The sequence below is a fragment of the Zonotrichia leucophrys genome, chromosome 1 (genome assembly GCF_028769735.1).
Source record: "Zonotrichia leucophrys gambelii isolate GWCS_2022_RI chromosome 1, RI_Zleu_2.0, whole genome shotgun sequence".
NCBI classification, from domain to species: Eukaryota; Metazoa; Chordata; class Aves; order Passeriformes; family Passerellidae; genus Zonotrichia; species Zonotrichia leucophrys.
The window spans coordinates 45,813,197-45,838,311 of NC_088169.1; the positions used below are offsets into that span (position 1 = coordinate 45,813,197).

General features: G+C 34.5%; 1 long non-coding RNA gene across 1 annotated transcript; it reads left to right on the plus strand.

Moving 5' to 3' along the window:
• Positions 1 to 3,199: 3,199 nt before the first annotated feature.
• LOC135451271 (uncharacterized) lies at positions 3,200 to 14,859 on the plus strand. Its single transcript, XR_010441267.1, has 3 exons — positions 3,200 to 3,259; positions 14,302 to 14,463; positions 14,647 to 14,859. It is a non-coding gene; the product is annotated as an uncharacterized LOC135451271 (long non-coding RNA).
• The last annotated feature ends 10,256 nt before the right edge of the window (positions 14,860 to 25,115 follow it).

The following is a 25,115-nucleotide window of genomic DNA, read 5'->3' on the forward strand; positions in this document are numbered from 1 at the left end:
TCTTTTAAAAAAGACTGTGAGTACTAACCTCTATTTTGAGGAATAATTTAGGACTTAAAACAATGACTAAGGATACAGACAACAAATTATCAATTTATACTCAGGATGTCTATACTTAGGCAAGATGAATCTGACTCTGGTACCTTTTGTAAAATTTGGATACTCCTCAGGTAACAGGGAACATTTTGCTGCCTTGTTTATCTGGTAAGTCTTGAGGTAATTTCTGCACAGTGGACTTGCTTTAATAGCAGTACTAGAACTTGATCCAGAAGCTAGCCTTAAATGACCAGGCAATACTTGCTTTATGAGTGAGGTAGCAGTAGGTGCTGGATTTTGATTTTCCATGCAGGATGTTTCCTCAACTCCCTAAAAAAGAGTACTTGTCAGTATATTAAAGGCTGAATTTCATTCATTTCTTGAGGAGAAGGGAAGGGGCACTTTTGGCTGGAGTGCAACTCTAGTGTGTGCTCTAAATATCCGGGTCTAGATATGAGAATCCATATCAGTAACGACTTAACTTGGGTTCAAAGGCAACTCATATATTTTCATGTCTTTTCATATCTACTCATCTTTTTTGTTGCGTAGAGATCCTGGGCAACAGTTGTAATTTATCTCCAGACAGCAGCCAAGCCCCATGCAGCTGCTGCACGCTCGCTCCCCTACCAGCAGGATCATGGAGAGAATCAGAATGGTAAAAGCAAAAAAAAAAACTTGTGGGTTGAGATAAAGAGATTCTACTAGGGAAAGCAAAAGTCACTCACAGCAAGCAAGGAATTAAGTCAATGTTTCCGATGGGCAGGCAGGTGTTCAACCATCTCCAGGAGAGCAGGGCCCCACTGAGGATAACGCTGACTTGGGAAGACAAGCACCATCACTCTAAATGTCACCCTCTTTCTTCTTCCTCTTGATATATCCAGCATGACATCACATTGCCTGGAATATCTATCCCCTTGGTCAGATTGGGTCCCCTGTCCTGGCTGTGCCTCCTCCTGCCTCCCATGCACCCCCCAGTTCCTTGCCATCATGGCAGTACAAAACCCAGAAAGGTTTTGGCTCTGTGTGAGCCCTGCTCAGCAGTAACTAAAACATCTCTATGTTATTAACCCTGTGCTCAGCACAAATCCAAAACACAGTTCTATACAGCCACTGTGAAGAAAATAGCTCTACCTCAGCTGAAACCTGCACAGCAACTAATACTCCAGTGTCCTGACTCCTTTTTCAAATAATATTTTGATACCTAATAGCTGGTTAGTTTTTAACATATCAAATACAACCATGTCAACAGCATCTTTCTTAGAGGGCATGGAGCATGCACACAATTACGCAAATGTAATCCTTCAGCAGTGAAACAATATCATTCATATTTTAGTTTTTATTGAAATAGTCAATCAGTTTGAAACCATTTTTAAGGAACCCATCTTAATAATTATAGAAATTTAATAAATTAAATCAAATATCATCAGCTGCATTATTATTCTTGGAATCAATATTGGGTAAATGGTCTATAATTGTTCAGGTTACCTCACTTGCCTTTTACATAGAATTAATTTGGCCCTTGGAAAAGTGTTTTAAAACTTTATTCGAAACTTATTAATATCTGATAATTTTCAGAAGTCTAATTTTGGTAGTCAGTATTTATATCCTTCTGGCTTATGTGAGTATGAAGCATATGCTGTCAACATTAAAAAAATATATATTCTCAAAGGTTTTCCTCCAAATGCAGATTGAAATAACAGAACATTTCCACCCATGCTTGATCATTAGTGTCCACATTTGATTATTAGTGATCATTAGTTCAATAAGTTTCATATTTCTATAAAAAGAAAAGTGGTACAGTTAAAATAAATACATACTTCAGGCAGCAGTAATTTTTCTCCCATCCAGTAGATGAAAAGCCAAATGGAACAGGAAACAGGAGCTAATATATAGCACTGTATTTTAAACCAAAACAAAACAAAATAAAAAAAACTTTTCTTACAGACCACTATTTTATTTTAAAGAAGAAGACAGGATACTATTCCTTTATTCTGCTTAGTGATGTAATGAATCCTAGAAGGCAAAAAAAAACCAAAAAACCCCTCTGTATTTGAGGGTGAACACCTCCCTCTTCTGGGACTTTCTATGAAGTACCGGGCAATTAAGATTCTGGACACTGCAAGAGGCACTGTTCAGTCCTCTTGTACATCTCATATAGGAAAGGTGGCCATTAATTCTTTTAAATCCAGTGTGTAATTAGCTCAAGGAAGTACAGAAACAGGCGTTTTTCTGCTTATTCTCCTTGATATTTTTTTACGACCCAAGGACCTAATTTTTTTTGTTACAGAGCTAATCAAAAATGGTAAAAGCAAGGGAAAAGGAACATATGTTTTTAGGATTCTTCAGCTATTAGTGCTAACATTATTAGCATAAGGCAAAAGTCCTATCCCATTTGGTTTAAATTATTTAATAGTCTAAGATAAAATTAAAAGACACTATCTTCTTATCAGACAGTTACATGGACTATGTTAAATGGTTGGCCAATTTTCATGAATTATTAATAAACACAGCAGTTTAGCCAAAAGAATGTTCATTAATGTCCGAAGAATTCATAATTACAGTCTCACCCTCTCTATGAAGCAAGTATTCCAAAATTGTATCTACTGACAGCAGGCACATTTTTTAAAATATATGCATGTATTTCTAGCAAAGTGCTCATCTAATATAAACTGTTCCCTAAATTTATCAGCAAGTGCCACAGACAGACAATACTATGCTGTTACAGATGTTGCTGCCAACCAAATTATCATAGGTTTATGTAATGGTACCACATTATGAGAAACCAGTTGGGACCCTTGGGACCATGTTAAGAGAAAGTGTTGCTAAAATGAAAATGGGCGCAGACTTTATCTAGACTGTTAGTACAGACAATCATAATTTATGGCAGAAATATTCTCTAGCTTGTAGGATTCTGAAATTTATGAAAAAAGTAATTGTGAACAGTTCTCAAGTATATCTTGTACTCATTTTTATACAAAACTGTAGGGGGATACAATATAAGTAAATAAAGGTAATATAGAAAGTAATTTTACCCCCTAAAGAGTTGCAGCTGGGTTAATCATTAAGGATTAGGAGCAGGCCTGATGTTAACAGGCCACACCTGTAGCCAATAAGAAGAGTGTTATAAAAGAGTGGATTGGTTGGTTAAGGGCAACTGGAGTCAGTTGGCTGCTGTGAGAAGGGTCAGTGCTTAGAGGAGCTGCCTACAAGAAACATCAAGGAGGTATGGAACTCTAGCAATATGGAACCCTTGTAATGTAATGACAACGCAAAACGGTAGAATCTGTCCTGAATACAAGTAATTAAATTATGTCTAATTATAAACATTTGTACTTATACATATGTACACAAATGTTCATATTTATGCACAGAAATGCAAAAAAAGTATCTTTTTTTATACACATAAAACTTATCAATATCATGGCAAAACTTCCTTTGGAAGTTTGATGTATGTGAATACACAACATGTGCACACAGGCTACTTGGTGAGCTCTTGTACGTACTGGATTTATCTTTTGAAGAAAGTAATTTCTGGTCTATGTACCATGTAAGTGCTTATGTTTTTTTGCCTCATTCCCTTAATGGAGGGTAATGAATTTTGTTGTGAAATCATGAATTATATTAGAGATGTTTTAAATATCTTTTTTTTCTCATTAACTATTTTATAAGGGAGATAATGAAGAATTTGGAAAATCTTGACATTTTCAAAAATATTTCTGCTCCTGATTACATATTATTATTTTTAGAAATTAGGGAAATGTTCCCTACAAATTGGAGGTTTGGGCAGTGTTCTTTTCTATGTTATTATCTCACACTTAGAGAAAGGCTAGTATTTCCACAGCCACAGCCAAGTTATCATGATTTATCAGTATACATGTATTAGACCAAATAAATCACAGAATGGTTAAAGTTCAGCAGGATACCTGGAGGTTATCTGGTCCAAGCCTTCTGTTCAAATAGAGTCTCTAGGATCCCAGCAGATTTCTAATACCTCCTCATCCTCCCTGGGCAATCTGTGCCAGTGCTCCTTCACCCTCACAGTAAAGAAGTGTGTCCTGATGTTCAGAGGGAACATCCAGTGTTTCAGTGTGTGTCCCATTGCCTCTGGAGCTGTCACAGCATTTGAGAATGGTCTGGTGATGTCTTCTGTCTTCTTTACAACCTCCTTTCAGTATTTCTACACATTGATGAGGTAGATCCCCCTGAAGTTTTTATTTCCTGGAATGAATTTCTCTCTCACAGGAAAGATGCCTCAGTCCCTCAATCACCTTTGTGGCCTTTTGCTGAATTCTCTCCATTATGTCCATGTTTCTCTTGTACTGAGGAGCTCAGAACTGGCCACAAAACTCCGCTAGTGCTGAGTGGAGGGAAAGGATAACTTTCCTTGATCTATGGTAGCAATCCTCCTGATACAGCCCAAAACACCATTAGCACTTTTTCTTCCAAAGTCACATTTCTGGCTCATGTTCAGATTAGAATCCACAAGAACTCCCAGGTTCTTTTCTGCAAAGCTGCTTATGTTGGGGCCAATAAGCTAGAATACTGATGCACGAGTCCTTCCTCCCTAGTGCAATGGTTTGTGCCATCCACCCTGAAATGAGGATGGTCTCATCACTACTGCCTTGTCATTTCCACTGCAGAAATAGCAATACGACTACAGAAGAGAGTGAAAAAAGAGCCCCTGGTTTCAGCTTGTGTCAGAACTTAAATCTACTTCCTCCAAAACTGTGAGGAAGAAGACTTTTCCTTAGTTTTACTTGAAATAGCATGGAACCCATATTATTATAGTTTATACTAAGGTGAAACATGAAATAATATTTTTGCAGTATGATTTATGACAATTTAGTAAGTGCAAGACATGTTTTTCCAATGTGGTTCAATGTTTTCTGAGTATAAAAAAACCCCCAAAAATTTAGTATTACTTGCATTCACAATAAACAAGCAGCAGTGACTCATCCCCAGGAGTTTAAATAGTTTGCTTATAATGGATCAAGGTGCTGTTTAGAGGTTTGATTATGTTTTTACTCCTAATGTGACCGTTATTCCAGTTTACAGTGATATTTAAGTGGTCTTTGTGCGACCCCTGGTGGAGAAACGTCTCAGTAAAGCATTATTTACATGAAAAAAAAAAAAAAACAATTAGCAATAATAATACCTACCTGTGTTCAGCTGACCCTTTTCTTTTCCTGTTTTTCCCTTATAAATATTAATGTTCAGATAGACGCACATATTGTTATTTATGTACTTTAAGTAAAGAAAATTGACGTAAATGGGTTGGCATGTCTGTGCACCATACATGAATTAAATTCTACTTATAAAAGTCTAGTGGAAATCCCTTTTAAGACTGTAAAATTAAAGGACAAAATAAAATGCACAACAGAGTACAAATTTCAGGTACTGATTTTTCCAACTTTAATTACACTTGCAAAAAATTGGAAGATTTTAGGACTTTTTTCAGGCTGATGGAAAGGACTTTACCAACATATGGGTGCAAGTCCAGCACAGAAAAGCATTTCATCATTATAAAGTAGCAAAATCCTAAACCAAATTTGATGTGAGGGTGTTGGGGCACTGGAAAATGCTACCCAGAGATGCTGTGGAAGTCCCAACCTTAGCAGTGTCCAGGCCAGATTTTATGGGACCTAGATCAGCCTGGTCTGGAAGAAAGTGTTCCTAACTATGGCAAGGGAATAGGAACTGGATATTATTTAAGGTCCCTTCCAATCCAAACCATAATTCTATAGCTCTGTATCTATATTTGTATTTGTTTTTTTCAAAATAATTAAGGCACAGATATTCAAAAGAGATTTTGTAGTACATCATAGGTCAACAAAGAGAGAGGAAGACGAGGCAGAAAGTTTAGGCCAAAGTTCAAAATGTATCTTCCCAAAAATTACTGTTCAACTTAACAGGATCAGAGTTCTTTAACCATTCAGTTTATTAAAAACAGATTCTCTTGTTCCCCACATCAATACTATGATCATTGGGAAGTGAAATTGCAAGTTTGATATTCTTTTTTCTTTATAGATTTTTTCATAAAACCTGAGGATATTTTTTTTTTGAGCTTAATTATCCTTTCCCCCTTACCTTGCTGTCTTTTCCCCAAGGAAAAAGTCAAACAACTTTACAGTACATCCCAATCCATCAGTACCTGAAGCACTTATTAAAGCCTGGGAAAACAAAATCAAGTCATTATTTTTCTTCCATGTAGAATAAAGTCATGAACCCATATGTTCCACTTCCTCACAAATACTCAGAGTGTCTGTACTAGGAATGTACGTGGAGCCAGGAAAAAATATGAAGAGCTGCTACATGACTGCTAGAATGCATCCTGAAATAGTTTTGCCAGTGCCAGGTGGTGCTTGCTAACACAGTGTTGAAACATGAATCCCAGGATGTTACATGACAGAAAGTATTCTTAAAAGAAATAGAGAGCAGGCTGCCCTATTTTTTTGAGAGAAAAAATGTTTTTAGGCAGGAGCACACAAGAGGTACTGTGCTGTTTGTGCTCATAGCCAGGTCTGTTTTTACAGGAACAGACATGCATCTTTTGATGCTTTAAATGTTCTTGATTAAGTCTCCTTTCTTTATGTTATTCTTCTTTTGAATCTGGACATGAATGATCCATTAAAACATGGAATCCCTATTATTATTTCCAAGACATAATGGATATGGAAATAGTATAGGTACATAGCTTCAACTCCATTAATTCAGTATATTCTGAAGAAGTACTGTAATAACTCATGTATAGAGTTCCAGTAGATTATTGTCCTAATAAGTGTCTTTTGCATTCCAGGCATCCAATCTGATTAGTCAAGCAGATGGAAGAGCACTTTGTTCAGTCCAAGTATAGGCTTCAATCTATTTCTGAATTGCTTGACTTAGTTTTGGCATTTTGTGCTGGCTGGTTGTTACAGTTCCCCATCACAGCACAGGTTGAGTCTTCTCAGGCTGTAAATGTTTGACTCAACTGGCTTACCATAACTTTCTGAAGTTGAAAAGCTTAGAGATGAGATCTCCTGTTATCTCTGGGATGATTTTCAAATACTGACAATGGAGTGACAGGACCAGTGAAAAAAAGAATTTTTAATTAATGCAGCCATTGTCTAGGAAAATAAGCACTCTATTTTCACAGGCCTAAGAATTGGTCTGGCTAACAAAGGTTAAAATAAAGCATTTGAGGAAAATGTATGCAATTTAACATTACTTCTTAATTTCATTTTTCTTTGATAGTTAAAAAATACCAGTCTTTTTCCATTCTTTCTGTTCTAAGTAGGCATGGATAAATAGAGGAGAAATCACAATGGTTTATGAATTATGAACAATTAACAAAGCAGGGACTTCTTTTAGCCACCAGAGATTGGAGATAGGCTTTTGTTGGCAAGCAAGCATCCACTTTAAGACTCTCTACTTTGTTGCAGAATGTTTTTTTCCCCTGAGGTGATGTGAAAGGACAAGTAATACACCATAAAAAAAGCTCAATAGAGAAACTCAGATCTGTCTGCTCTATAACAGTAACTAAATGCAATATTGCTCATTTCAAGGAAACCCTAGAGCTTTTAAGACCAATAGTTTTCCAATGCCAAAGTGTGGCTTTTACTGTTAATTATTTCCAAAAGAATTTGCTTTGCCATTATCTGCATAGCTGGTGTCTCAGTGTGTTTTATAATGGTGAATAGCTGCATTTCTCAGACTTCCCTGCTTATCTGTTAACTTGCATGTGCACTGTGATAAATGAACCCTTTAAGTACCTAGATTTTATGTTTTCCTATGTTTCTGAATCATTTTTTTCCACACTCCAATATTTTGTGCAATAAATGGATAAGATACTGGTGAATAGGATTTCAAAGTACTGGAACGTAATTGTTTTTACTCTAAAGCACATTAATGTGTAGGACAAAGGAAGGACTTCACAGCAGTTATTGTTGTCATTTGCAGTAAAGCCTAACCTTTTCTAACACAGTAAGTGCCATTATCTGTAGGACATAACTTGATTTTTCTTAATGCAAGGTTGACATTGTTAATTTTATCAGGAAAATAAAATGAAAGAAAATCAATAGCAGAATGACATTATTGGAGAAGCATAGTGGGGAAAAGATTGCATTTTCTTTCAGAGATATGAAAACTGAGGAGCGCTCTGTGCCACTGTATTCTGACCAGCCATATGCACCTAAACAGTTTCCTTCTACTTTCTAACAGATTTAGTTTAGGAACTGCATGCGTGCACAATTTCACATGACACATATATACACTCAAAATACCTTCCCTTCATCCCTCATTTTCATTCTGTAATTAGAGACTATTCCAGTGCCTTCATGTATAATATGCTTTCAATGTAGATCGGCATCTCCTTTGGAAAGCAGAAGCTGCCCATGCTCCGAGCTAAAGACAAGTTAGTACCACTACATTGGCATGATACTCACTTGAACCATCAATCAGAAGGATTTATTAGTTTGGACTTGGTGCTCTGCTATTGCTAAAAGCTAAGTCAGCTTCATCATAGGCAGAAGCCACTTGCAACTTTCTGCAAAATGTTAAGCAGACACACCCCTTCATTTTTATACTACTGCTAAATTGCATTCAGTTGCATTGCATTTTGAATTATATATTCATACTTATAATTTATTCATGTAACCAGAATCTCAGCTGACCTTCTGAATCATGTTGGAATTGCATTTAAATTGCCATGATCTGTTAATTCTAGGTTTTCCTTTCAGAGAAGCTGGGTAATGCCAAATTATAAGAAGCTGGTTTGCACCTTGTTCTTCCTGAGATGGAGCTCTGGTTCAGGCTGGGACAAATACTATACTTAGCAACTCACAAACTCTCAGAGGTTTATTAACATAAACATAGACAGGGTGACAATATCTCTTTCATTATTGGATGAATGAGGGGGTTTTAATAACTTATACACTGATGAAATCATAATAATACTTAAATTCTGTTTGAATACCATTTAATCATGTCTTTACTTTCCAATCCTTTGGTGGGTGAGTTAAAATTTGGAAATAACACTTATTTCTTTGACTAATAGGATAGATCTATATCCTTACATGTGCAAATGTTTGAATCAGCAAATATTTCTTTACTTATACTTCTTATTGCCTGTACATTTAATTATATGAAAAATAAAGATTAATTGTTTAATTTCAGAACGTCCTATGAACACATAACTATATATTTTTTATATTAATTAAATAATAAATAAAACATGACATTTCTTCTAGTTCACGCATATCTTTTCTAAGAGGATGAGACATGGGGACTTTGTATTGTAGACAAATGCAAATAGACTAGAATTTTTGTTCTAGTTGTTTTATATCAAAAATTAGTATTGCTAGAACCAGAAATCCTGACAACATTAATACTAACAGAACTATTCCCAGCTGCTGCCACATGCAAATTTAAAAACTTCAGTATGTCTCTTTCTTGGATGCAGTTCCTATAGGTCTCTAGCTTTTGTTTTGAAACCTGAATAATTCATGAGCAACAAGTCCAGGTCCTCGGGAGAAAACTATGTTTAGAATACTAAGACAGTAAGGATTTTCTTTAACAATTTTGTTGTAAGAAAATATGAAGGGTTGCAATATATTGAATTTAGTTCTATTCTGTGCATTAACCTGTAGCTATTAAATTCACTTCATCTCTTCCTTTGCTTACTATACAAAAAGATAAAAATGTTGTATGTTCATGTCCTCATCAGGAGAGTTATTTAAGAAATAAGAAAGCAAATAAAATGCAGATAATTATGTATTCTGAGGAATGCATTTTTGAAATTAGCAGCATGGGTGGTATTATGAGATTAGAGTCCTATAAAATATGGGGGGTTTAGCATTTATGCACCCTTTTTTGTTCTTTTCTGAGGGCCATTAAAGATTTTCAAACTTTTCATTTCCCCAGTAATATTAAATTATAGAAAAAAACAAAACCAAAACTGGTCCAAAAGGAGAAAGTTGCTTTAAACTCAACAGAGTTTAAAGCAGCTATAGTTGCTGCTATAAAGCTATAGTTTTGGTAGAGGATATGGAAAACACAGTACAGCATCTCTTGTAACTTATAGGACCAAGAGGTCCCCAAGCTTTGGTGAGCGCTCTAAAAGAGACATCTGTAGAAATTCATGGATGTCACATTCTCTTTAGGTCTGTATAGATATGAGATTGATGGTATATTTTCCAGAATATAAACTTGAATGGGAAAAAAACCCCAACGACTTGTACCGCATTCAGAATATTTCTCTAAGGGACAGAATTTCTTAAGGAAAAGTTATACCTGATTTTTGCTAAAAATATAATGTTTTGACTGAAAAATATTCCATCTGAAAATTTCTAGGGAATGGGAAAAATATGTTTATTTGAGAAGGTTGAGTCTGATCAAAGTGACATTTTCTAATGGAATACACACTGGCAAAATATTCGATAAATTCTATTCTAAGTGAAATACAGAAAAATAATTATTTGAGTTATCTATGGACATTCTTCTGTGAATTCAGCTATGATTTAATATTTCTGGTGCTTATATGCACACATATGTGCACTCGTATTTTTTGAAGATTCTTTCAGAGCTAAGATTTAATATCATGTATTGGTTGAATGCTGCATTTCAAATAGCTTGAGTTCACAGGGTGAAAAAACAGGTCAAATGCAATTTCTGAAGTTCAGTGTGAGCCAATTAAAAAAATAGATAAGGGATAAATGAAATTGTCAAATTATAGGCTTCATAATTATTAACTCGGATAAGTGGTCATTTAGATCAGTTTTTTAATACACATTCTCAACTAACAAAGTGATAAGACATTTAAAGGACATTTTGCTGTATTGTAATTCCATATAAAGATTGTATTAAGAGAAAGTTAAATATACAAAGTTCAGTGTCAGGAAATAAGCAGTTCTAAGTTACATGTGGTGAACCATGCTTTTGTTTACAAGTGCAATGTTGTTTCTCAGTGGGAATAAAGGACAATGCCACACTTATTGAAATACAAGATAAATCACTTCCAAAAATTGTTCTACCTTTTAGAAGAAGCAAAAAATGAAAGGCAAATTTGCCATTACACTTGCTGACCACGTCTTTAGCCAGTCATAACTACTGCTTCCACTCAGAGACACTTTCTAAAAGTCAATTAGCTACTTTGGTAATAAATGTTTTAACATAAATGATTCTTTTTAAATGAATATTAAATGAAATAAATTTTATTTTTCCTGGCGTGTGTTTTTCAACTGCAGTAACAGATTTGTTTTTCAATACCTAAAAGCCTGTCTGGTGTTTAAAATAGTCATAAAATAATGAAACACATAATATGTTTTGGTTAATAGTTCTTTGGAAATGTAGGTCCTACTCATCATGAATGACTATAAACAAACCAAATCTTCAGAAGAAAAGGACAGTGATATTGACTTTCTGTCCTCTGAAACTAAGGTGAGCAATTTACTTGAAGAGCCTTTCTGGCACTTTGTCTGCATTATTTCCAATTTCACACAGTATTTAATGATACAGCTGGAAAGGAGCTGTGATTATCCTGTAACATCAACAAAGAATTTCAGAAAATACTAAGGAAATTCTGACATGTATGTGTCAGAATAGTGGCTATAATTGATTGTTTCCAGTTCCCTAAGGCATTACATCTTCAAAATATCCCCTGATGTTATCTTACAAATAGTCTACACTACTCAGGTAGAAAATTGCCTAAATTGCTGGATTGATCACTTAGTAGCAATAGTAGTGAACTGAATATTTTGAGAACTGTATTTCTGAATGATGAAAATACGAGTTTACAGCACCATCACTGGGAACAAAAAACCCTGAAACCTGTTCTGGCCAATGGGATATATTTTCCATTAAAAAGGATGTGACTTTAAATTTGCATGTCCTCTATTTTTTATTTATGTAAGGAAATTAAAAACAATATAGTTCAAACTTGGAATCTTTTTATTGTATCTGGTTAGACTCTTAAAATATCTATGGATACTGACAGATCTAGAGAAATAAAGACAGCACAAAGGATTTTCCTGCATTAAATTGGATTCTGTTTTGCGCAAATTAGATGAGCTTAAATGTGTCATTTCTTTAAAGTTTTCAGTAATACTTAGGTTCTTAAAGAAACATTCTGAAACTCAGAAATAAACAGAGGTGTTTTGTTTGTCTTTTGTCTGGTTTAAGGGGTTTTGTGTTTCCATGGAACTCGGAAGTCGTCTTCTTACAAAAAACAATAATGGAGAAAGGTTTTTTTTGTATCATCCCAATTTGTGCAACTTTTTTTAGGCAATATTGTTCAGTTTTAGAGCACATATCATTAGGTTAATTTCTTTTGAATGCTGATACCATATTACTTATGGTAATTAGTATTTATGTGGTACTTCTCACTAAAACAAGCTCAGAGACAAAGGTCATCTCATCTTTCTTGTATGGTAAAAGGATGAAAAGAAATGACTGAAAGCTGTGCTGGAGAAAGTCCAGACTGGATTTTAGGAAAAAATTCTTCATTAAGAGCGTGGACAAGCAATGCAAAAAGCTCCCTAGGGAAGTGATCATAGTCTCAAACCTGCTGGTATTTCAAGAAGCATTTCAACAATGCGCTTGCATGTATTTGGTTTCGGTTTTAGACTGCCCTTGTGGGGTAAGGATGTGCGCTGGATACTCCTGTAGGTTCCTTTCAACTCAGGATATTTAATGATTCTAAGGGAGAATGATTCACTCATAGATCTCATGTTAGAGTCATCAAAAAGCTCAAGAATTTTGAGTCTTCAGCTGTAAAATCAAAATGCCAGCGGAAAATTCTAAAAGTTCCTTAATGTCTGGTTTCAAAGCTGGCTGCTCAAAGTATCATTATGATTCATTGCTCATGATAAGTGAAAACAGAGAAAAATTGCTAAGCTTTTTTAAAAAAACATAAGATACAGTGTCCCAAAACAAACCAACAGTTCTGTGAAATAGTTTGTTTTGAAGGTCTGAATATGCTGTTTCTTGAAACAAGCTTTCAAGGAATAACATTAGAAAGGACTTTACGAAATCATCTAATCCTTTAGGGCCCTAATGCTGAGATAATAAAGCACATTTTTAATACTCCTAGCACTTTTTCCTCTTCAAGACTCTTGGCCTCTGATCAAACATCTTCATTTGATCCTACTGTTTTAAAGTTATTAATACATTCTAACATGAGTATGCTTTGCTTTAATTTAAATTTGTTCCTTTTCTTTTGCATTGTCCAACAGGGATATGGAAAATAAAATGCTCCTTTCCTTTTTGCAGCAGCACTTTACAGTTCTGGAAGTTGCTTTAATGTTTATCCCAGAATGAATAACAGGGATTCACTCAATCTCATTTCATTCAAATTTCACAAAATCTTTTCTAATCCCTTTCAATTCACCTGTATCTGTCCTGAAGTGCAAATTTAGACATAATAATCCAGCTTAGACCCACTGAAGCCAGGTTGGGGAGAGGGTTACTTCATATTCTTTATGCATCATACGTATAATTTACTTTTTTTTCAGCAAAGATAATGTAATTAATTTCAATTGATAGCACAGAGTAGCCCCAGATCTTTTTTTTTTTTCCCGGAAGCATTCACAACATATTCTGTACTTACATAACAGAAATGCAAAATATTGTCAAGTCATAGTAATATACAATACCAAACAATCAACCAACCATCTTATGAAGCAATTTGATATTTGTAGTTTTTCTATTATCTTGTAGTTGAATGATGTATGCTAATATTTTTTAATATACATAATGAATTATCAATAATGAAATCAATGGGTTTAGGTTGCTCTTCTTTCTTTTTTTTCAGTTATTTGAATCCCTTTTCAGAGCTTGATGTTAGCAATGTAAAATTCGCCTAGAGTTTGAAAGACCTGATAACAAGGATAACACAGCTCGAACATGAAAGTTTTTCAATTTCTAAATAATTACTAGGAAATTATATTTTAAAATTTAATATTTCTATGGTTTTTGTGGGAAATTTTTGTTAGTTTGGTTTGGTTTTTCCTATATTTGAATTTGGGTTTGTTTTTTTTTTTTTGTTAGGATGTTTTGTTATTTGGGAGTGTATTTTTTTCTAAATAAACTGGAAAAGCAAGGCAAATAATTTCATCTCTTGGTAACCAAATGTCCTAGATTTGGCTGGGACAGAGTCAATTTTTTTGCTAGTGGCTGTTACAGGCTTTGTTTATTATTCAGTATGAGAATAATGTTAACAGACTCATACTGTAGTTTTTGCTGAGTCTTTACCCTACATCAAGAACATTTTGATTTTTGTTACTCTGTCAGTGAGCAGGTGCACAAGACAGGAGGGAGCATGGCCAGGACATGACCCAAACAGGCCAAAGGGATACTCCATACCAGAGAATTTCATGCCCCATATATAAACTGGGGAAGTTGGCCAAACGATGCCTGTCACCGCTTGGGGACAAGCAGGGCATGAAAAGCAAGGTAAGTGGATAGTGAGTATTGCTCAGCGGTTGTTTCTCTTGCATGGCTTTCTCCCCTTTAGATGGCTGTTATTGTTGATGCTACAATTATAATAAGTTCAATTAGTATTACTATTTTTTTCCAATTATTTTACTATTCTTATCTCAACCATAATATTATTTTTCTTCTTTGATTTTCTTCCAGACTGAGCGTGGGGAGTGAGAGACAAGCATGTTACTTAACTGCTTTCATACAATAGCATGAAAGAAAACAGGAATTATTAATTCTCTGGATGATGATTATTTCTTCCCTGTTGGATCAAGTCCATCTCTATACATGCTGACTTTTATATAGAAAATATGGAAATCAAATAAAAAGTGTGAGATTCAGTTTTAGATTAAAATATTTCACTTTAAACCCCTCTAATATAATTATTTTTAAGGGAATCATATTTTCAATCCCTTAGTATTGAAAGGGATTCTTCATAAAGATGAAGTTTCTTGTGAATAATTTGTGTGGTCACATATAGATTTCTACCTTACTGTGACGGGATGAGTGAATAAAAAAAGAAAATACATAGAGAATGAAAACTCACTTGCAGAAAAGGGAAAAATGATAGAAAGGGAGAAAGTTCAACCATATTGTGTCTATTAGTTCTTGTAAGGGATCTCTGAGATCATGTAATTACAGAGAACTGGGTGCAGAAAGATTAAAAAATAAAGGATGAGAAAAGGTAACAGGCACTTTATGAGTGACCTAAAGAAGTGTACAAGGCAAGCAATGACAGTGAAGGGATTAAAAAATAGTTATGCAGTTTTGGCTCTATCTTCAAGGATAAAATGCTCATAAACCATGATTGGTCAATTCTAAAAGATAAAATTACAGACAAGTGTAGGAGAACTGGAATTGAGGAGCAGAGGAATTGAGTTAACCTAGACACAGAAAGGAAGTACAGGAGAGGCTGTACAGGAGATTAGCTGCTCAGGATGTCTATAAAAACAGAATTTGGGCATGAAAGATGGGGATTAGAAAACTGGCTGAATTGCCAAGATTAAAGGTTTATCAAGAGCAGTATGGAGTCAAGATAACCACAAGTTATTGGTCACATTCCTCAAAGCTTGAAAGGATGCTTTTAATGTCTAATCTCTTTATTGCTCATCTGGGTGACAGAAAATGATGAACTATCAACAAGTTTGCAAACAATGCAAAATTGGTGGAAGTGATTCACAGGCTGATGGACCGAGCTGCTATTCAGGAGGATTGACACAGGGTGGAAAAGGAACAATGTACTTGAGTCCTAGGTGGCACAAGAAAAGCTGAGATACTGGGATTTATTCAGTCTAAGGTAGAGAAAACAAGGGGGAGTGGGATCTTATTGCTTTCTACAACTGCTGGATGGAAAGGTATAGTGAGGAGTCACACCCAGGCACAACTTAGAAGAAGGGAGGTGTTTCTAATATGCTGTGATATACAGGGTTTGCACTCTGCTGAAATTTAATTAAAAACCAATAAAGTTCCCTTTTTCGTTTGCATTAAGGACAAATGCCTACTTTTTAGTATCCTGGTTAGTATAGTATACAGAAATTAAATGTCCCTGCTTAGCCTTCACAGGCCATACAGACAACACTGTGAAATCATTGTTTCACAGTGCTACTTTAATGTTAAATTCAGCAGCCATGGAAAAATTCCACTAATACCAGAAGCCTCAAATAAAGAAAACAGACTAAGGAGGACTGAACAACTGCATTGTACTAGTGATTGTGGGTTACACACATGTGTAGATTGCTCAGATAATACAAATTGCTTTATATTTTGTAGGTACATGGAAAAAAATGTGTGATAATATGATTGTATTTGCAGCATATCTGTATGTACACATAACCTTACAAACATAAATCGACCTATAGATATAGTATAAACATAAATTTACCTATAGGCATATAATCTTTCTGACTTATATCAATATCTGATACTGTGGAATCAGCATGAAAATATCAAGGAAGCATGAAAATAATCAGATGAAGACATTACTTTCCAAATGATGCCAATGCTAATAGGATTTTCAGGAGATAGATTCTGTGATTTTCAAATATAGAAAATGAGGGGAGTTCTTAAAGTCTGACTTTAGCCTAATGAGATTTTTTTCTTCTTGGTAAACTCAGCATTTGATAGGCAAATATGTGTTTGTTCAAAAATCAATTCATAGAAAGGTATTCTGCACATCTCCCTCTTCAGCTCTGGATAAGTTCATATAATATTAATTACTATGTACTGGAGAAAATGTAGGATGGTGTCTTCACCACACACATCAGCTGTAATATCTGTAAGTCAGAATTTATAAGAAAATGTACACATATTTGTGGAGAAGCAGTTATAAAAATATATGTGGAAATGGAGATGAGATATAAGCTGTGTTAGAACAAAAGGAGGGATAAAGGATGACAGAGTATTTTCTTTTGAAGAAAAATATTTTCGACAAATATCTCTAAACAGTTAGCATCTGTTTACTGCAATAAAATAAAATGTGCAATTTTAATTTTGAGTTATATCTTTGAATCAAAATCTACGAATAAAAATACTGAGAAATATTCTAATCCTCTCAAGGTAACTTTAGATAAACGTTTTGCAGCATATTTAAAAATCAAGATCTCAGCAAAGGGAATTTTGGTGTCGATCACAGAGTCAGGATTGCATATTTTTAACATCCTGACATCAATCAAACTGGCTAAGTTGCAAAAAATAACATATTTTAATGAAATTTTGATTAGCACTGAACTTTAATATTTAAAAAAACCAAACATATTGTCTTAGGTGACAATATAAGATGCAACCAACAGTATGTATTCTATCACCATCTTCATAAGCTGTTAAGAACAGGTGGGCCAGTGTTCTTTATCTCTTCCATGGCCCGTGCCTTGTTACTTCCTGCTGGGGGCATCTTCTGCTACTGGGCCATCAAGTCTCCCTACATGACTCATAAAATTACATCATCCCATTGTGAGATGCTTTGCCCAGGGGGAGGAACCAAACATTCCCACCTGGATATAATCTGAGGCTTGGAATCCCTACTGGATTCCCAGAGGACGAGGGCTACATAACCACCACTGGACCATCAGAGGAAGACCAGGCTCTTCTACAGGATCACTGCTTCAATGGAACCACATCAACCACTTCAACAGGACTGCAGCCACCATTTAATCAGACTGCTACCACCACCCTGACCAACAGGGTATCAGGTTGTATCTGACTCTGTCAGGTTAAGCCAGTGTTTTCTGCCTGTTTTTTAAATTTTCCTATTAAATTGTAGTTCTGACCTGGAATCTCTCACTGCTTTGCTTTCAAACCAGCACACACACACACGCATATAAATATAAACATCCAAAAAATATTAGTGGAAAAGTTCACTTATATATAACTAAATGAGAGCCCTAAACTGTCTAGGGATAGATTAAATACATGAATAATTCTTTTTGAAGTGGAATAGAATTCAACACTAAATGGATGAGTGCATATGACAATGTGTTTAAAAGCAATATCATATATCTGCTAGCAAGTATTCCTATTCATGCAAATACTCATTGTAAGTGCCAAAAAATTAAAGATTGAATGTGGATCTTTAAAAAGACTATCTACTTTAAAATGTGAGAAGAAACATCCCTATTTCCAGAAAGCAATTAAGAAGCAATTATTTATAACACTTTACATATAAAAGTTACTCTGTTGAAGTCAATGGTAATTTTGAAAGGCAACCAATTTCATTAAAGATTCTTCATAAGATGAGAATGTACAAAGTTTTAAAACATATTGAAACAAGGAAAAATCTGTCACCATCTTCCTTGATTTTAGTTACATTTAAACAAATGGAACTACCAGAAATAAATCCAAGAGAACTATTATGGTAAACTCAATTAATATCCAGAATAAACTTTTTAAAGCACTAGTGGAAGTTGCAATACCACTCTAAACACCACATTTTACATCTGCTTGCAGTTTCTGAATTTGGATATTCTATAATCCAGTGGAGATATATCTGGTCATTTACAGAACTGAAAACCACTGTAAATATGGTACAAGATGACCAAGATTCCATTCTTAGATACACAACGTTTACCCGGAATTCTATGGAAGGCAAGTTTATATACAGGAAGCTTTATATATTTTTTTTCTTCTATTTCTTAATATTATAAGGAACTCTGAGGGTTTTCAATAAGTATTGTTTTATTGCAGAGTTGTCATTCTTTTTCCAGATCGTTTATTGTACAGTGTAATCACTTTGTAGTGTTGTAGATGAGTTTTTTGTTTTGCTTGCTTGATTTTTTTTCTAGAAGAAAATCTACTCCTCTCAATTCTTTTCATTATTGAGAATTTTTATGAAGATCTATATTTTTATTTCTTATTTCCAAATCACCATCTTTTTTCAAGCAACTATAATCTAGGAGTAACTTCAAATTTTCATTTCTATATTATGTAGAATATGTTTATAGATTTTATAGAATATGTTTATGCTCTTGTGGGCATATTTGCTGTGTATAAACACAGTCATTCCTTTTTCAAAGATTCTTATTACATAGATGAACATTAATGGCTAAATCAAGGAGCTGGATTCTACTCTATGAAATTCAATTATGCTATTAAATGAGAAGTCTAGGGAAAATCTTGCTTAACATTTCCACTTGGCCTTGGCACAGAAAGCAAAATGTGCTGATAAAAAAATGCTAATGACACAAAGTTCTAGAAAGAGTTAGTCAATAAAAAGGGCAGTTGGGGAAAAATACACAAAACCATTGCTTTGAAGGTCAAAACAACTAAGGTAGGAACAAATTTAATAATGCAAAATTCAAGGTCAACACCTATAATTAAACAATCCTGTGGTACAAATGGACATGGATACACGCCCCAGCTGAAGGATGGCTTTTAAATGCCCCTATGACACAGCCATGAAGAAAGCAAAACAAACTGAACAAACAACAAATCAAACAAGTTAGGTATTTCAGAGACAGGAAAATATTCTTAATGGTGTGCAAAGTCACTTGAAGCATGACACAGTGTAATCATACATGCTTAAAGTAATTGTGGACCTGATGCCAAGAAAGGCAATTTGTACAATCAGAAATATGGAAAACCTGTCCTACTGATGAATCAGAGAGCTTCAGCAGTTGAGTTTATCATTTAAATGCTGAGAAAATGGCTGCTGTTCATAAATATGTTGGAAAATCCAATGAAAAACATTTTAGAGGAAAAGTAAAAAATTACACTAAAATACTTTTCTACTCTCAGTTACAGATCCATTTAGACTGTGAAATAGGTGCATGTTCCTAGTGCCAGAACAATGTTGTTTCATATCTGTTTTCCAATAAGAGCAAAAGGAACAAAAATCCCTGAAAGGGATGTGAGATGTGGTGAAGTATTCCGATTTTCTGCTGTAGTTGTCATCATTATATGTCAGAAGATGCAAGATGTGGCATCATTAGGTACTAGATAATTTGATCTGTCCATCATTTTCTTGACACTAGACATGAAAGTTAATACTGAAATTCATCTTAGTCACTTCAGCAGACAGCTAGCAGAAACAGCTTTATCTATTTTCATATGTTTATGTAAAGGAATTTTCTGGTGCTTTTTGCCATTTCCATGAAATTGGATGTAATGATCTATCTGGTTTATGCATGGGCTGCATATATACTTATTTATTTTTCATCTTCAAGTTTTTCACAAGGGTTCTATACATAAATTCCAAACTTAGATAGCTGTAGGGTTTTTAGGTGTCACTCAGCTACACAGATTTGTTTAATTTTTGTTTTCACATACACTGAATTTTATGCTGTATCTCTGTAAGACCTTTAATTAATCTGTATTATTCTCTAGAATAGTTATTTTCCCATAACTGGCTTTTAAATTTGTTTAAAAAAAAAGAATAATATCTGCTATAATTGTGGTTTGTTATTTGTTGAGGGTTTTTTTGGTTTATCTATAAAGCTGGGGGAAGGACATTAACAGTGATGGCATTTGTCTTCCCTAGACATTGTTATGTGTGATAGAGCCCTGCTTTCCTAAAGATGGCTGAACACCTGCCCACTGATAGGAAGTGGTGAAAAAAATCCTTGCTTTGCTTTGCTTTGCTTGTGTGCACAGCTTTTGCTTTACCTGTTAAACTGCATTTATCTCAGCCAATGAATCTGCTCACTTTTACTCTTGGGCAGAGTGAGTGATTGGCAATGTGATGCTTAGCTGCTGGTCTGGGGTTAAATAATATTTTTCAGATGCAGATACAGATGTTTATTATAGCTATAGAAAATCACATCTACGTATGCATTGAAAGAAACTTCTCTAGAAGAGGATGATCTGATTTCTTCATCTTCTGAACAAAACCCTATGCTCTGCTATTTACTATATTACTAGAGAGAAAATTACCTCAGTTCTAATTAATCTACATAATATAGGAAGTTAAAGATAGGTACTGTAAACTAAAGCAATTCTAAAAGAAAAGTATACCTTGGGAAGAAACCTATGCTATCAACATTTATATTTATTTTCATTGTGTTCGTATGTTTTTATTGTCAAAATTACACATTTACTATCTTTTAAAGCTATATTGGAAAATTAAAAGAAAAACAAACGAAGTTTTAACAGGATAAAATTTCATTGAGCTGAGAAGATTATTTTTCATTTTGTCAGGTTAACATATATCTACATATGGAGTAACGATTACTAATTTTATACTAAGATAACAGGGGCTTTATAGGAAACTGCTAGATAGTCTGTATGATCAATAAGGGAGAATAAGCAATATACTTTCTTTTCTGAACATTATGGTTTTCATTTCCTTCTTATAATTTCCAGAAATTAAAAGACAAGTATTTAATATATTAATAAGCAGATGGAAGCAAATGACAGACATTCAAAAGGAAAATAAATGTAAAATAACTAATAGAACCGTTGCTTATTTTTGGTATATTACTACAAGTACCAAATGTTCTACATTCATAAATACAGCAGAAATGGCTCCAGCAAGTAGTAAAATGCAGACATTTTCAGTGAAACTATCTGTCATTCCAGATCAGTGTTCACAGGTGTACAGGACTTAAATTGGACAGAGATAAATATCTTATGTAATGCTGACAGAATGTCAGATTTGGGCAAGAAATGAAGGGTACATAGAAAAGAACACAGAAAAAATGTATATAGGAAAGAAATTCTCACAGGGAGAATAACAATGAAAACAAAGAAAAATGTTGTTCCAACTGTGAAGTGGGAAACTGGAAAGAGAACTGGGGAAGAGAAGTATTGTGACATGGTTGGTTCTATGCACTGCAATTTAACACACTGGAAATACTTTAAAGTATCAGCAGTTGATATTAGCTCTATGATATAGAAAGACCATGTAAAAAGGAAGCACAGGAGTGATTCAAAGTTCATCAAGGTCAATGAAAAGATTGTATTTTCTTTAGGTGGGTTATCATCTGTATTTTCATAGTCTAAGACTCTGACAAGGCTGTGATCTATAGAACAACCTACAATGGGCAGCGGAGCAGAAGGTATCAGATTCCATGCTTCATTTTATTATAATGAACTTTTGTTTTATAAATTTTTTTACTAATCTCAAAATGGCTCATGACAACTGATTTCAGTTCAGATCTTTCAAGAAAGCACACAATAGCATGAGGAAATCTCAACACAAGTCTTTTAAAGGATCGGGGACTTGTAGAATAAAGTGTGAGGATAACTTCGCCTTGACCAAATATTTAATAGTAGAAAGAAAAGTTTGAAATTGTAAAACTAGATTTGAAATGCAATAAAAGCATTGCAACCTCAGATTCATTATTTGAAATCTTCTAGGTCTTTCAGCTGAAGAAATAAAAAGTACAAGAAATATCTAACATACAACTGTAGTTATGCATCTTAGCAGCTGCTGCCATTTTTAGAATGAATAGGGCTTTGATTCTTTTAGAGTTAAGTAGAATTTAATGTGATAATGTAACAAGACAATATAAAAATTAATTAATGTAGTAGAGATTTAGATGAAATGAAAATTCCATCTTATGGTTAAGTGTAAATGATAACCAATTATGAGAAGTGCCATAGTGCCACAATATATACTTGTGTACGAGATATTTGTGTTCTAGGCAAGCATATATGCAACTTGCACTGCTATATTGGCAGGCTGTATGACTGCAGCAGTCAAGTGCCTATAAAAGTTGGTCCTTTTAGTCACCACAAACATGCTAATGTCCCGGTGGATAAGGTAACCATGAGCCAGCAATGCTTCCTTGTGGCCAAGAAGGTCAATGGTATCCTGGGGTGCATCAAAGGAGGAGCATGGCCAGCAGGTCATGGAAGGTGATCCTGCCCCTCTTCTCAGTCCTGGTGAGGCCCCATCTGGAGTGTTGTGTCCTGCTTGGGGCTCCTCAGTACAAGAGAGACAAGGAGCTACAGGAGAAAGTCCAGTGAGTGTCTGGAGCATCTCTCTTTTGAGGTAATGCTGAGGGAGCTGGGCCTGCTTAGCCTGGAGAAGAGAAAGCTGAGAGGGGGATTTTATCAATGCATACAGGAGAGGGTGTGAAGAACATGGTGCCAGACTATTTTCAGTGGTACCCAGTGATATGAAGAGGGCCAACAGGCACAAAGTAAATCACAGAAATTTCCACTTGGAGTAAACAGCAGGAGCAGGGTTGCTCTACAGCTCCACACAGCCCTTCCTGGCCAGACTGGAGCCCCCCTGAGCTGGACCTACTGATGGGTGTCTGAGAAGGAAACAGAACTTTGGAACAATGAAAAGAGGCTGTTTGGAAGTTTATTTGTGTTTAATGGTGTTAAAAATATGTGTGATTTATCTGTTGCATTGCTTATATTGATCTTGAATATATAGCTAATTGATTGTTTTTAAGTCATGTTCTCAATAAACAATTTCAGTTCTGATCTGACTTGGATCACGGGAACTAGCCTGCTCTGCCTCATGACTAAAGAAGATTCTTTAACTCAGAAATGTTGACAGAGGATTTTTTGAATCAGGTAACCAATGTTATAATTTTCTTTAGACATCCATTTACCCAACTGTACTTCCACAAAAAGTAAACTTTCCCCATGCCATTTCCATATTCCTTTCTCTATTTCTCTTGTCTTTGAATCCTACTTCATTATTCACATTTATGAAATTATTTGTCTTGTATCATTTTTCAGATCTTTTCCATTAGCAAGGTCATCAGCAGAATACAGGACTTTGGGCACTTACTAGCAACTTCTGCTATGTCTTATTTCTGCTCCTGCTGTTGTTGATGTGGTTATCATGGTGTTTTATGCAGATTTTTTGTTTTCCATAGAAGCAAATATATGTTTTTCAGAACAGTTAATTGCTTCCCAGTGAAAGTTTCAAGATGGTGATTGACAGCACAAAGCTTAAATTTCACATTCCATATTTCTGGGGAGAGAAAGATTCCTATATTCCTATATACAATCTGCTCTGGTACTCTAAAAATGTTTGTAATCAGTATTCCATTTTGCCACAAAAAAAAAAAAAGGAATTTCAGGTGAGAGAAAAATTTAAGTTTTATTTATATTTCCTTTCCCACTCATTTCTCTTTTCCATAGTTCTTTCTATTTTCATTATTGAAATTATATATTACATATGTACTCAACCCAGACTAGTTTAATATTTTTCACGTTCAATTCATGTGATTAAATTTGAGTCCCTGGTTTCCTCAACAGTAAGCGGAAGTGATATTTGCCACTGAAGAAATTAAAATTTTTCTCAAAAATACAATGTGTGAATTATATAATGATATACATATTAATTTTACATTTTTTCGTTGGTATCCCTATTTGGTTATATAAATATTTATTTGATAGCTTGAAAGCATTTTGGCTTTCTAAAAACTGGAAGTTTTGATCAAAGATAAAGAAAATATATCTATATCTCTAACTTATAATGCAGGTTAATTTTGCCCAGACCAAATTTGGGCCCTGTTAATGTGTATTTTGATGTTACTTTTACAATCAGAAATTGTTACAAAATTTGCAGTTTATTTGAGTTATCTTGTTCATAGTAGTTTCCTACTGTCCAAAAATTGAAACATAACAAATATTTTGGGGCATATTTGCAAAGAAAATTTGCCAAGAAAGGGACATTTTTCTTTTGCCAAGAAAAAAACATTACCCTTTCTAGTCAGGCAGATCTGTGGTTGTCACTGTAGAAAGGTCCCTAATAATCCAGCAGGTAATAATCCATCTTTTTTTTCTAATAAGAATTATTGTAAGAAAATCCACTTTTTTCTGTTAAGTTATAACTGAATCTACAATCAGGATATAAAATCTACGTAACAATAACAGGAAAAAAAGTAACTTCATTAAATACTAATAATTTGCACAAAGACTAGTCCAAAGTACTTTATAATGTATAATTTTCAAGACTTATAATGCACAAGTATTATTCCTGAATTAATTAAGCAACCTGACCTTGCTATTTGTTACTTAGCAAGGAAAAGTTTATTCTTTCAAGAACTTCTAATGCCAGCTCAAGATTAAAATTCCCTTCTAGTTAGCGTCAGTAGTTTTGTAGTCTCCAAATAATTATAAGACATTAGATTTGCTAAATAATAATAAGACATTACATTTTTGTTTCTCTGCCTAGGTAATGAATAACAAATGCTACCTATCAGTAATACATTGTTCAGCTTCTC